Raw genomic sequence first — 12,439 nt, 5'->3', positions numbered from 1 at the left:
CCAGGGTTGATATAATTGAAACTCTAATACCATTTTGGGACCCGACACACAATGTCTTCCACTTCTCCGACTTTGAATTGACCCCTACACTAGAGGAAATAGCAGGCTACATAGGTTTTGACGGGAATCTCAGGAGCTAATATCCGATAGCACCCAGAATTGTAACCCCCCATAAGTTTTTGGACCTTTTGAGCATTAAACGGCAGGTTAAAGATGAAAATTAGGACAAAGGATTCTGCACACTCCACTTCTTATATAGCCGATATGGAGACCCCCGTGGATTTGAGGCTCCAGACACTGGTTTAATCCATCAGGGAAAGAACGACAAGTGGGAAGCCCGTAGGGGTTTAGCCTTCGTGGTTGCATTCTTAGGCACACTGATATGCCCAAGGAGTGATGGACACATAGAACTGGGACTTGCAAGAATGGCTGACTTTATATTCAAGAAGGCCAACGGTACCCTTATACTGATTATTTTCGTAGAAATTTATCGAGCTTTAACTGCCTGCCGAGCTAGTGCAAAGTTCATTGAAGGTTGTAGCCTGCTTTTTCAAATATGGCTGGTAGAGCATCTCTGTCGTCGCCCGAGGTACATGAATCGCGGACTGACCGAACTCAATTGCATTGAAGAGTATGAAAGCAGGGTGAATGACTATGAGTTACTAGAGGGTGCTGAAATATGGTTCGCATATCTAGGTTCTTTAACCGCGAGGCAAATTGAATAGACTTTCAGCTGGCTCCCAGTTAACAAAGTCATCTACATGTCCGCTGAAGTGTGCTTCCTCCTATTGATGGGTCTTCGAAGCATTCAGCCATATGCTCCACATCGGGTCCTTCGCCAATTAGGAAGGTATCAAACAATCCCTCACGATGAAGATTTGAGTACACAGGTCATTGAGCTAGGCCCAAAGGCGGCATTCCCAGAAGAAAGGGTTCGCCAGGTTTGGCACCAATGTAGGTTTTTGGAGCCACATACTCGGGTGCGGGATTTGTCTTCTGGCGAAGTCGAGTCTAATTACACGGTGTGGTATGGTAAGAGAGCCCGAGTCGATCAAGAGCCGGAACAACCTGCCAAAAGGCCCCATGTCCAACAATTCACTGACAGAGCACAAGAACACTGGGTTTGGTTAGCTAAAGAAAAGAAATACCGGACCACCATAAGCAAACTAGAAGAACAAATCAGAAACATCAAATTTGATAGTAGTTTGTAGGCTGCTGAGGACGAAGGAGAAAAGAAAAGGTTGGCTCAGGAAAATGAAGCCCTCCGAGCTCAGATTCAAAAAATAAAAATAGCCGCTGAAAACCTGGTAAGAAGCAAAAAAGATGAAAGACTCATAAGCAATCTGATGTGAAAAGTGCATGATTATGGGTTTGATCTGACAAAGGCCGAGGATGAATTGGCAAAAGCTCGGGCAAAATTGGCAAAAAATGCAGAAGAACGGACAAAGGTTTGTTCAGCAGTTAAAGCAAAAGTATGACAGAGGAGTCATGATCTTGAAGAAAAAGCTGACCACTCTTGAAAATGAAATGGTCCAGCAAACAAAGGATTTCAAAGCAGAAAGAGAGTATTGTTATATATTGATTTCCCGATTGGAAGAAGACATGCAACAATTGCAAGACCAAAAGCACACGGTCACGCAAGTGTTGGAGGCCCGGTCTCAGCAAATTGGACGCCTGCTCCAAGAAAAGGGTGTCATTAGAATGATTTTTAAAGAAATCGTTGATTATGTTGTAATGAAGTGCCATGAATGCGAAGATATGACCAGGTCCATGTTCTTTGCTGCTGTGATGACCTTTGTCTGTCAGGTGATGGCTGATTTAGAGTACCTTCAAGAAGAGATTGCACGCAGGCCCGCGTCGAGACCGACTGATGTCCCGCGGACCCCCGAAGTAGCATTGGAGGCTCTTATGTATTCTTGACCTTTTTGGCTTTGAGTCTGAATTCTACTTTTTCGAGTCTCTTCGTCATTTTCAAGTCTGTTTGTTTTTTTGTTTCGAGTCTGTACGTTTTTATTTAATCGTCAGTATTTCTAAGTCTTTGTGATAGAAAAACCCAAAAAGATTTTTATTTAATGAAATATTGAAAAACCCAAAATTTTGCCTTTTCTTTTATTCCACATCCGTTCCCTGAACTACGTAATGGCCTGATTCATGCGGCGTCATGATACGTAAGCAATCCCCATCGAATTCGATCATAGCCATAGACAATTTGAGTGAAAAATAAACCGAAAAAGAAAAAGAGGGGAAAAGAAAAGGAAACAAATTGAGTAAAAAAAGAAAGAAAAGAGCGAAAACAAAACAGCAAAAAATAGAAGGGAAAGAAATCAGGATTTGAAATTCGAGAAAAGCAAAGCCAGGATGAAACACACAGCTGTTGCAAAAAATATTTAGAAACGTTTAACTGTTCAGGTGCATTGCATCCCTAATATGTGATTCCCTATCTGTTAAAATGTCTCAAACTAACAAGGTTGTTGGGTGTGCAAATCAGCTAGGTTTTGTTCAAGGGGTTGGTTTTGTTGGTAATCTAGCTTTCCATCCTTAATTCACAAGATCTAAAGGCAGTGTTCCTATGGCCTCCGAAAGTCATCTACCAATTATTGAGCGTGAGGATAGTCAGGTATCGACTTTTCCACAGTCAGAGTCCGCAACTGCTGAAGAAAATAGGAGGCTGTATGTCCGCATGTTAGAAATATGAGACGCTTGGTCTAATAGAAAAGAACTGCCCAGTACAATCCCCGAATTTCCTGAACTACTTCCCAAGACGAGAGGAACCTACAACGTCCCCATCCCCGGAACCAACCCATTCATCCCGTTTGGGTACCCCACTATATCAGCCAATTTCACTAATATGCCTTCTGAGGTTCGCCCCCCGGCACCGTTTTCGAAGGTACCTTCTACATTATTCACCGCACCGCCAGTCTCTACTATGGCACAGCAACAGTGCCTAGGCCATGCTTCGAGCCTTCAACTTTTACTTTTCAAGTCCCGCAATTTCAGCTAGACACAACTCATGTTACCCCAAACTGTTACCCTCAGCACCCGCAATATGAGTCTCTAATGGAACAGGAAAGAACAGTGAAAAAACCCCGAGCAAGAGGAAATAACTCGGAAGATGAAAAGCCTCGAACAAAGTCTGAATAACATACAAGGCCTGAGTGGCCAAAAGAGTGTCGCGTACTCCAATCTGTGCATGTTTCCCCATGTTCGCTTTCCCGCTGGCTTTAAGAAGCCAAAATTTGAAAAGTACGACGGGCACGGAGACCCGATCGCTTATCTAAAATGATAATGTAACCAGCTGAGGGGTGCTGGTGGAAAAGAAGAATTATTGATGGCTTATTTCGGGGAGAGCTTGACGGGAAGTGCGTTAGAATGGTACATGGACCAGGACATCTCCCATTGGCATATATGAGATGACTTAGCCCGAGATTTCGTCAGGAAATTTCAATACAATGTTGATATAGCTCCAGATATGAATTCCCTGACCAATTTCAAGAAAATAAACAGCGGAAAGTTTCCGTGAATACGCTATCAAGTGGCGTGAGCAAGCAGCCAGAGTGAAACCGCCTATGGATGAGACATAAATGGTCATTGTTTTCTTACAGGCCCAAAAGGCCGATTACTTTCAGAACATGATGTCTGCCATGGGCACACTTTTTGCAGAGGCCATAAAAATTGGAGAAATGGTAGAAAATGCCCTGAAAACTGGCCGAATCATAAGTCAGTCTGCTTTGAGAGCCATCTCCCAAGCCATCCAGAATGGCTCGGGGGGTCTAGCAAATCGAAAGAAGGGGGAAGAAGGAGCCATGATGGCTTCAGGTTCGAGAGGCCCCCGCCGATCCCGTGATCATTCTTACCTGCCTCCCAGAACCCCACAACACTACTACCCCCATCAAGATGTAGCATATGCCGTGGCACCGCCTCCCTATGCGGTGATGAATGCCCAACCCTATACACGGCCACAGCAGCACTACAACCAAAACCGAGCTCCACCTTACAAATACTACTAGAAATTCGGTAAAAACCGACCAAAAAAACCGACCAACGTTGGTCGGTAATGGCAAAAAACCGACCAAAACGTGACCATTTACGTGTGGACGGTATTTTTGTGGTTGGAAAGGAATACCGACCAAAGTTGGTCGGAAATTACCGACCAACTTTGGTCGGTCAATTAAATTCAAAAAACAAATATTGCAAAAAAAACCGACCAAAGTTGGTCGGTTTTTTCCGACCAAAGTTAGTCGGTATTTTAATTATGTAAAAAAAAAATTCACCATCCGGGAATCGAACCGGGGTCTGTACTGTGGCAGAATACTATTCTACCACTAGACCATTTGTATATTTTGTTTTAAGGCTGTCTTTTATTTGATTTATACTCTTTAATCGTATTTTCGCACGAAAATAACCGACCAAAGTTGGTCGATTTTATTAAAAAGTAAAATTACCAACCAAAGTTGGTCGGTTTTTTTAAATGACCCGCCGAATTAACCGACCAATTTTGGTCGGTTTTTTAATATTAATTTTTATTTATATTAATTGAAAAACCGACCAAAGTTGGTCGGTTTCTTGAAACATAAATTTCGCGGGACTCAAAAATAGTTTTCCGCATTTTTGCGCCAAAGAAAACCGACCAAAGTTAGTCGGTTTCGTAAAAAAAAAAGTTTTTGAAAAACCGACCAACTTTGGTCGGTTTTTTGGTCGGTTTTTTTACCGACCAAAGTTGGTCGGTCGACCTTGGTCGGTTTTTGCCGAATTTCTAGTAGTGAAAATTAACCATCCTCACCCAGCTCCATATAACCCCCATCTACCACAAAACAATTACCAACATAATACACGCCCCCGTGAGCCTCCCAGGAGAAACGACTTCACCTCTATTGGTGAGTCCTACTCTAACATGTTTCCAACCGGTAGATGGGTCTAATGCAACCTGTGCCTCCAAATCGACAAAAACCTGAATCTCCATCATACCGGCTCGGTACTAGGTGTGCCTATCATTCAGGGGCAGAGGGTCATGATACGAAGGATTGTTGGACTCTCAAGAGGACAGTTGAGAATTTAATAAAACAAAAACGAGTGATGCTGAGGGACGAGGAAGTCCCCAATGTGACTAGCAATCCATTACCGGCTTACAACAACGGGCCGATCATTAGAATGATTTGTGCTGATAAAGAGTTTGATCCAGCCTTGAAAGCCATCATCGCCATTGTCGATTCAGAGGCAAGACCCAAAGCGGTGGCGAAACAAGCCATAAATGAGAAGAAAATCACTTCAATTCCTCAAGTTGTAGAAAAAGCTGTAGAAACAAAAACTGGGGCAACACCTGCTAAGGACGCAATTCTCTATGTTCCTAGGGCCCCAAGGAAAGAACAGGTCATGTCGAACACTCCCAAAAGATTCAAGCAAAGGAAAGCCGCGCTGAATATGCCAAAGTTGTATGTGCCAAAAAGGGACTTATGTGGTGCGGGGGCCGGTAATTCCACCAAGGCTGACTGAGCCCATGATTATCAGTCGTGCACCACAGAGCCCTATGAGAGACCCCACCGCAGTCCCCTAGAATTACAACAAAATAGTGGTTACTTACAAGGGGAAAGAGATTATGGGAGAGGTGAACGAAATGAACCAATCTGGGAAGTACCACAACCCAGAAGAGTTAAAATTAAAACTGAACAAGGTTAAACGGTTTCTGCCCAATAAACCTGTGAGCGCTGAGGAAGCAGAAGAGTTTTTCTGAAAAATGAAAACTTCGGAATATGCCATAGTTGATCAATTCCGGAAGACTCTTTCCCTGGTTTTGCTTTTATCCCTTCTGTTGAGCTCAAATGAACATCAGAAGGTACTCTTGAAAATATTGAATGAGGCATATGTCCCAGTTGACATGTCAGTTGAACAACTGAAAAGAATGGCAGAACGATATTTCGAGTTCAACAGGATTTCTTTCAGCCACGATGATTTGCCCCCAGAGGGAGCCGCCCACAACAAAGCCCTTCACCTGACTGTCAAATGTGAGGGCTATTATTTAAAGAGAGTCATTTTAGATGGCGGTTCCGGGGTCGACATTTGCCCTCTCTCAACGCTCCAAAGGATGGAGATTGGAACGGAAAGAATTCGATCAAACAATGTCTGTGTGTGCTCTTTTGATGGTGTTAAGCAAGATACAATAAGGGAGATCAATTTGATTTTGACATTGGCCCCGTGGACTTCGAAGTGACTTTCCAGGTTTTGGACATGGATACTTCATATAATTTTCTCCTAGGAAGACTATGGATTCACACTGCAGGAGCTGTGCCCTCCACTCTCCATCAAATGGTCAAATTTGAGTATGAAAACTGAGAAATTGTTGTTTATGGGGAGGATGAACAGTCCATTTTACAGGGACCCTTCAGTCCCATGTCTCGAAGCTAGAGAAGGAAGTGAGCATATTGTCTACCAAGCTTTCGAAATTGTGGTCGCCGACCAATGCGAAGAAGGGCCCCCGTTCCCTCAACCTTGCTTATCTAATACCTCGGTCATGGTCACCACTGAAATGATTGGACATGGGTACAAGCCCGGAAAAGGGCTTGGGGTATCTCTACAAGGCATCACAGAGCCCATCACTTCGACCGTCAATGAGAAGTTCTTCGGCGTAGGTTTCCGAGCTACAGAGGCCGACAGAAAATGGGCTGATGAGCGCAAGAAAAATGGGTGGGTCCTGCCCCAGCCCGTTCTGCATCTCGCCAAGTCATTCGTTAAACCCAAATATGCGGAAGAAGAAGAAGAAGAGTCCTTCATAGCCGAAGAGATTGAGGATATTTGTGAAGCCATGAAACAAATGTTGTATGAGTCTCACATGGTTCAGCCCGGGGAAGGCACAAGCAATGCCGAGGTGGTGTACATGGGGCCTGATGCCAAGCTTCAAAATTGGAAAGCTACCCCATTCCCCGTCAGATGGGAGTCCCGGTAGTCCAGTCTTGCCATCTCTTCTACATTACGAGTTACTCCAAGGTGTAACTCGAATGTTTTTATTTTATTGTGTTTAATTTTGATGTAAACCCTCCTATCTTCAATTCAATGAAATGGAATCAATATTTCATCGTCAATGGATGTCTCCTTTTTCTTTATTCTGATTTTGCTATTTTTCTTATCTTTTTCTTTTCAGTTCTAATAATGCGGACTTAAATAACATGACATGCTTGCGGACTTCATGCCCGGATCCTAAAACGTTGTCTAACTGTGAAATAATGAATCAATAACCAGAATATGATGAAGATGAGGCGTTTAGGGAAATAAATCGAGAATTAGAACAATTTGAGAATAAGTCTAAGCCAAACTTAAATGAAACCGAGCCAGTTAATTTGGGCAGTTCAGAAGAGATTAGAGAAACCATGATAAGCATTCACGCTGATGAAAGAACTAGAGATGCATTGATCCAACTTTGGTTTGAATTCAAAGATGTGTTTGCATGGTCCTATGATGATATGCCAGGGCTGAGCGTTGATTTGGTGGTACGTAAATTGCCAACTTATCCCGGTTATCCACCCGTCCAACAGAAATAGAGAAAGTTCAAAACAGATATTAATGACAAGATCAAGGAAGAAGTCACTAAACAATTGAAAGCCGGTGTGATCCGAGTGGTCCGATACACCACATGGTTGGCTAATGTGGTTCCAGTGCCGAAAAAAGATGGGAAAACCTGAGTGTGTGTTGATTACCGGGATCTGAACAAAGCAAGCCCCAAGGACAACTTCCCATTGCCATATATCCACATTCTTGTTGACAACTGTGCCAAACATAAGATACAGTCTTTTGTGGATTGTTATGCTGGGTATCACCAGGTTCTGATGGATGAAGAAGATGTAGAAAAGACAGCTTTCACCACACCGTGGGGCACCTACTGTTACAAGGTCATGCCATTCGGTCTGAAAAACATCGGGGCAACCTACATGAGAGCCATGACTGCAATCTTCCATGACATGATGCACCAGGAAATTGAGGTGTATATGGATGATGTGATCATTAAATCCAGAATGCAGGAAGACCATATGTGAGATCTGAGGAAATTCTTTGAACGTCTGTGCAGGTATGATTTGAAACTAAACCCAACTAAATGTGCATTCGGAGTTCCATCTGGGAAACCTTTGGGGTTTATAGTCAGCCGGAGAGGTATTAAACTAGATCCGACAAAGATAAAGTCTATTCGAGATTTACCACCTCCGAAAACCAAGAAAGAGGTCATGAGTCTGCTAGGGATGTTGAATTACTTCAGTAGATTCATTGCTCAACTTACTACCACGTGTGAGCCCATATTTAAGTTGCTGAAGAAAGACGCGGCGATCAAATGGACAGATGAGTGTCAAAAAGCTTTTGATAAAATTAAAGAATATCTGTCAAATCCGCTAGTGTTGGTTTCGCCTGAGCCTGGAAGACCTTTGTTCTTGTACCTGACAGTCCTGGAAAATTCTTTCGGATGTGTCCTCGAGCAACATGATGTGACCGGGAAGAGAGAGCAAGCCATATACTACCTGAGCAAAAAGTTCACCAGTTATGAAGCCAAATATACGTTGTTGGAAAGAACTTGTTGCGCCCTAACTTGGGTCGCCTAGAACCTCAGACATTATCTTTTGGCCTACACCACCTATCTCATAACTAGAATGGATCCTTTGAAGTACATATTCCAAAAACCAATGCCCACGGGAAGGTTAGCAAAATGGCAAATCCTGCTCACGGAGTTCGACATTGTTTATGTCACCCGCACGGCGATGAAATCTCAAGCCTTGGCGGATCATCTAGCTGAGAACCCGGTTGATGATGAATACTAACCCCTAAGTACTTACTTTCCGGACGAGGAAGTAAACTCGGCTGAAGTAATTCCAGAGGACACTAATGCTTGGAAAATGTTCTTTGATGGAGCTATAAATGCAAAGGGTGTCGGGATTGGAGCGATTCTGATTTCGCCCACAGGTCAGCATTATCCGGCCACAGCCCGCCTTCGGTTCTTCTGTACAAACAACACCGCTGAGTATGAAGCCTGCATTATGGGCATAAATATGGCAGTTGATCTGGATGTAGAGGAATTGTTAATCATGGGGGATTCTGAACTGATTATTCGGCAAGCCCAAGGTGAATGGGAAACTCGAGACATCAAGCTTATCCCGTACATGCAACATGTAGAAGATCTTAGAAAACGGTTCAAGTCCGTCGAATTCAGGTATATTCCTCGATTCCACAATGAGTTAGTTGATGCACTAGCTACCTTGGCCTCAATGCTGCCGTACCCGGGAAATATTCATTTTGACCCGCTGGAAATCCAAATTCGATAAAGGGATGGTTATTGTAATGCAATTGAAATAGAACCAGATGCTCAACCATGGTATCATGATATCAAAAGGTTTTTGAAAACAAAGAAATATCCTGAGCAAGCTAGTGGAGATCAAAAGAGAACTATCAGAAGGCTTGCCAGCAGTTTATTTTTGAGCGGAGAGGTCTTGTACAAAAGAACTCCAGATCTGAATCTTTTGAGGTGTGTAGATGACCGAGAAGCTGAAAAGATCATGAACGAAGTGCATTCTGGAGTATGTGGCCCTCACATGAATGGATATGTCCTTGTAAAGAAAATTCTCCGGGCAGGATATTACTGGATGACCATGTAAAATGATTGTTTCAATTTCGTTCGGAAGTGCCATCAATGCCAGATACACGGTGACCTGATTCATGCACTGCCTTCAGAGTTACATCCTATGTCAGCACCTTGGCCATTCGTTGCTTGGGGAATGGATGTTATTGGGCCAATAGAGCCGAAAGCTTCAAATGGGCACAGATTCATCCTGGTTGCCATTGATTATTTCACAAAGTGGGTCGAAGCAGTCACTTTCAAAGCTGTCACTAAGAAAGTAGTGGTGGACTTCATGCATTCCAATATTATTTGTCGTTTTGGTATTCCTAAAACTATCATTATAGATAATGCTGCAAATCTGAACAGTCACTTGATGAGGGGCGTATGCGAATAGTTTAAAATTATGCATCGCAATTCTACCCCTTATCAACCCAAAGCTAATGGTGTCGTTGAAGGTGCAAACAAGAACATCAAGAAGATTCTCAGGAAGATGATTCAGAGCTCCAGACAATAGCATGAAAATATGCCTTGTGCATAATTGGGATATCGCACAATCGTGCGAACATCAGTTGGGGTACTCCTTACTTATTGGTCTATGGCACTGAAGCTGTAATACCCGCAGAAGTTGAGATTCCCTCTCTTCATATCATTGTTAAAGCCGAGATCGAGGACGAGGAATGGGTCAAAACCCGATTGGAATAGTTGACTATGATTGATGAAAAATAGATGGCCGCAGTTTGTCACGAGCAGTTATACCAACAAAGAATGGCCCGTGCCTACGGTAAGAAAATGCGGCCCAGGAAATTCGAAGTGGGTCAACTCGTTCTGAGACGTATTCTCCCGCATCATGAAGAAGCAAAGGAAAAATTTGCTCCAAACTGGAAAGGTCCGTACATTATAAGAAGAATGTTGCCAAAGGGTGCGCTATATTTGGGAGTTATTGAAGGAAATGACCCCGAGACAGCTGTCAATGCATATGCGGTCAAGAGGTATTACATTTGATTCCTTTGTCACAGCGTTAACATGTTCTAATTGGGATGACGAATGCTTTCATTCTCGCTACCCAAACACTACCAATCCTTGCAACCCCTTTCGAGCAGGTTCCCCCTTTCTTTGGTTACCCTCTTTGGAACATGGAATTTGTTACTGGAAAAAAAAATAAAAAAGAAAATTGATGAAAGAATGAAATAAAAAGAAAAACAAAACAAAATCAAAAACATGTTCCTTGAACTACGTCCGACTTGATTCCGAAAGGATACGTAGGCAGCCTCTCTCTGGGGTTCAGTCACACCAAAATAAAAATCCACAGTTCCCTAAAATTGAAACTGGGGCAGGTGTTATAATGTTTCAGCGATGGTTTCGCCTGAAAGATTCCAAAGTTGCAATTCAATCCAAATCCTTTCAAGTCCTTCCGATCAATCGGAGAGAATGTTCAAGGATCGGAGAATACAGTTACTTAGATCCGATGCAATCAAAATGAGAGAAATAAAATGAGAGAGTCTTATTGGTGAAAACCCTCACGGGCACCGTAAGGTGACTGTAAGCAGAGGAATTAAAAATGAGAGAGTCTTGTTAGTAAAAACTCGCAAAGAGCACTATAAAGCCGGTGAGAAGAGAAATGAGAGAGGTCAGCTGGTGAAAACCCCAAAGGGCGTCACTGATCGAAAAGAGGTTCTTAAGTCATTGATATTGACATGGTCCTAGGGAAGGTTTCTCGATTTTGAGGCAAAAGTTGTGATGAATTTATGAGAGTCGGATGGTTTACACAGATCAGGTATCCAGTCTAAGAGGCATGTCATGTTCATTGAAGTCCGCATGCACTCCAGATAAGTCCTTCTTTCTCTTCCCCAAAAGGGACACCTCTTGTCTAAATTCATTTCCATTATTTGTTTTTCTTTGAATCCCTTTCAGTCTAACTCTGTTCAAACTAAGGCAAAGAAGGGATAACGAGACTGATTTATAGGGTTCTCATTTGATATGAGCTAATATGCAAAAAGGGAACCCAACCTCGGCAGGGGCGTCAAGTTGACCTCGACTGGCCATGGCGGCCGATGCTTTGAAATAAAAAACTCTTGGAAGGAGGAGATCAAATTGAAGTGCCTACAAGTGCAAAATGAAATGGAAAAGGTTTAGTCCCACGTGGCTAACCGTCTTGGTAAGGTTTGAAAAGCCAAGGTTCCCCAAACGCTCTGAAATCAAAATTGGGAGAAAGAAATCAATAGTGAAATGCCCACAAAGGCAAAATAAAGTTGAAAAAGGTTAAGTCCCACGTGACCAACCGTCATGGTAAAGTTTTGGAAAAGCCAAGGGTTCTCCGGGGCCAGAAATGAAATCGTTGTTCAGGGAACAACCAGTTGCAGTTGAAAGTACCATCAAAGAAGCCGGCCAAGATCAAGTGACTGAAACACTCAATGCCGCAAAACCAACCACCGTTTCAAACTGACAAATTGTTCTTTGTTTGAACCATAGGAAACAGGTGTAATCCAGGGCAACCTTGCAAGAAGCAGGTGCAAATAAAAAAAAAACACGGAGACTAAAATAGCTCTGCCGCAATGACTCCAAAAAGGGAAGTCTTCTCCAAACTCTTTCCCACATTTTACTCAGTCTCTAAATAAAATGATGAAAATGAAAAGAAGGAAAAAAGAAAGAAAGTTCCAAATCATGGTAGTATAGGGTCTCCAATCCCTAGCTGCGCTTTTTCAACATAGGGTCTCCACTCCCTAGTTGATGATTATTTTAGACATAGGGTCTCTACTCCCTAGTCGCTTTTCCAACATAGGGTCTCCACTCCCTAGTTGATGATTATTTTAGACATAGGGTCTCCATTCCCTAGTCTAATTTTCCAACATAGGT

The 12,439-nt window shown here is 42.9% G+C and overlaps 1 protein-coding gene across 1 annotated transcript in view; it reads left to right on the top strand.

Annotated features, from left to right (window-relative positions):
• LOC117277243 (uncharacterized) overlaps positions 1–9,448 on the top strand; it is a 50,796-nt gene extending 41,348 nt beyond the window's left edge. Inside the window, exon 5 of the transcript XR_011414837.1 lies at positions 9,437–9,448. The gene's annotated coding sequence lies outside the window, so the exon portion shown is untranslated. The remainder of the gene's footprint in view (positions 1–9,436) is intronic.
• Positions 9,449–12,439: the final 2,991 nt, after the last annotated feature.

The sequence above is a fragment of the Nicotiana tomentosiformis genome, chromosome 3 (genome assembly GCF_000390325.3).
Source record: "Nicotiana tomentosiformis chromosome 3, ASM39032v3, whole genome shotgun sequence".
NCBI classification, from domain to species: domain Eukaryota; kingdom Viridiplantae; phylum Streptophyta; class Magnoliopsida; order Solanales; family Solanaceae; genus Nicotiana; species Nicotiana tomentosiformis.
The sequence above is the reverse complement of the archived record's forward strand: the minus strand, read 5'-3'. Positions and strand labels throughout refer to the sequence as shown.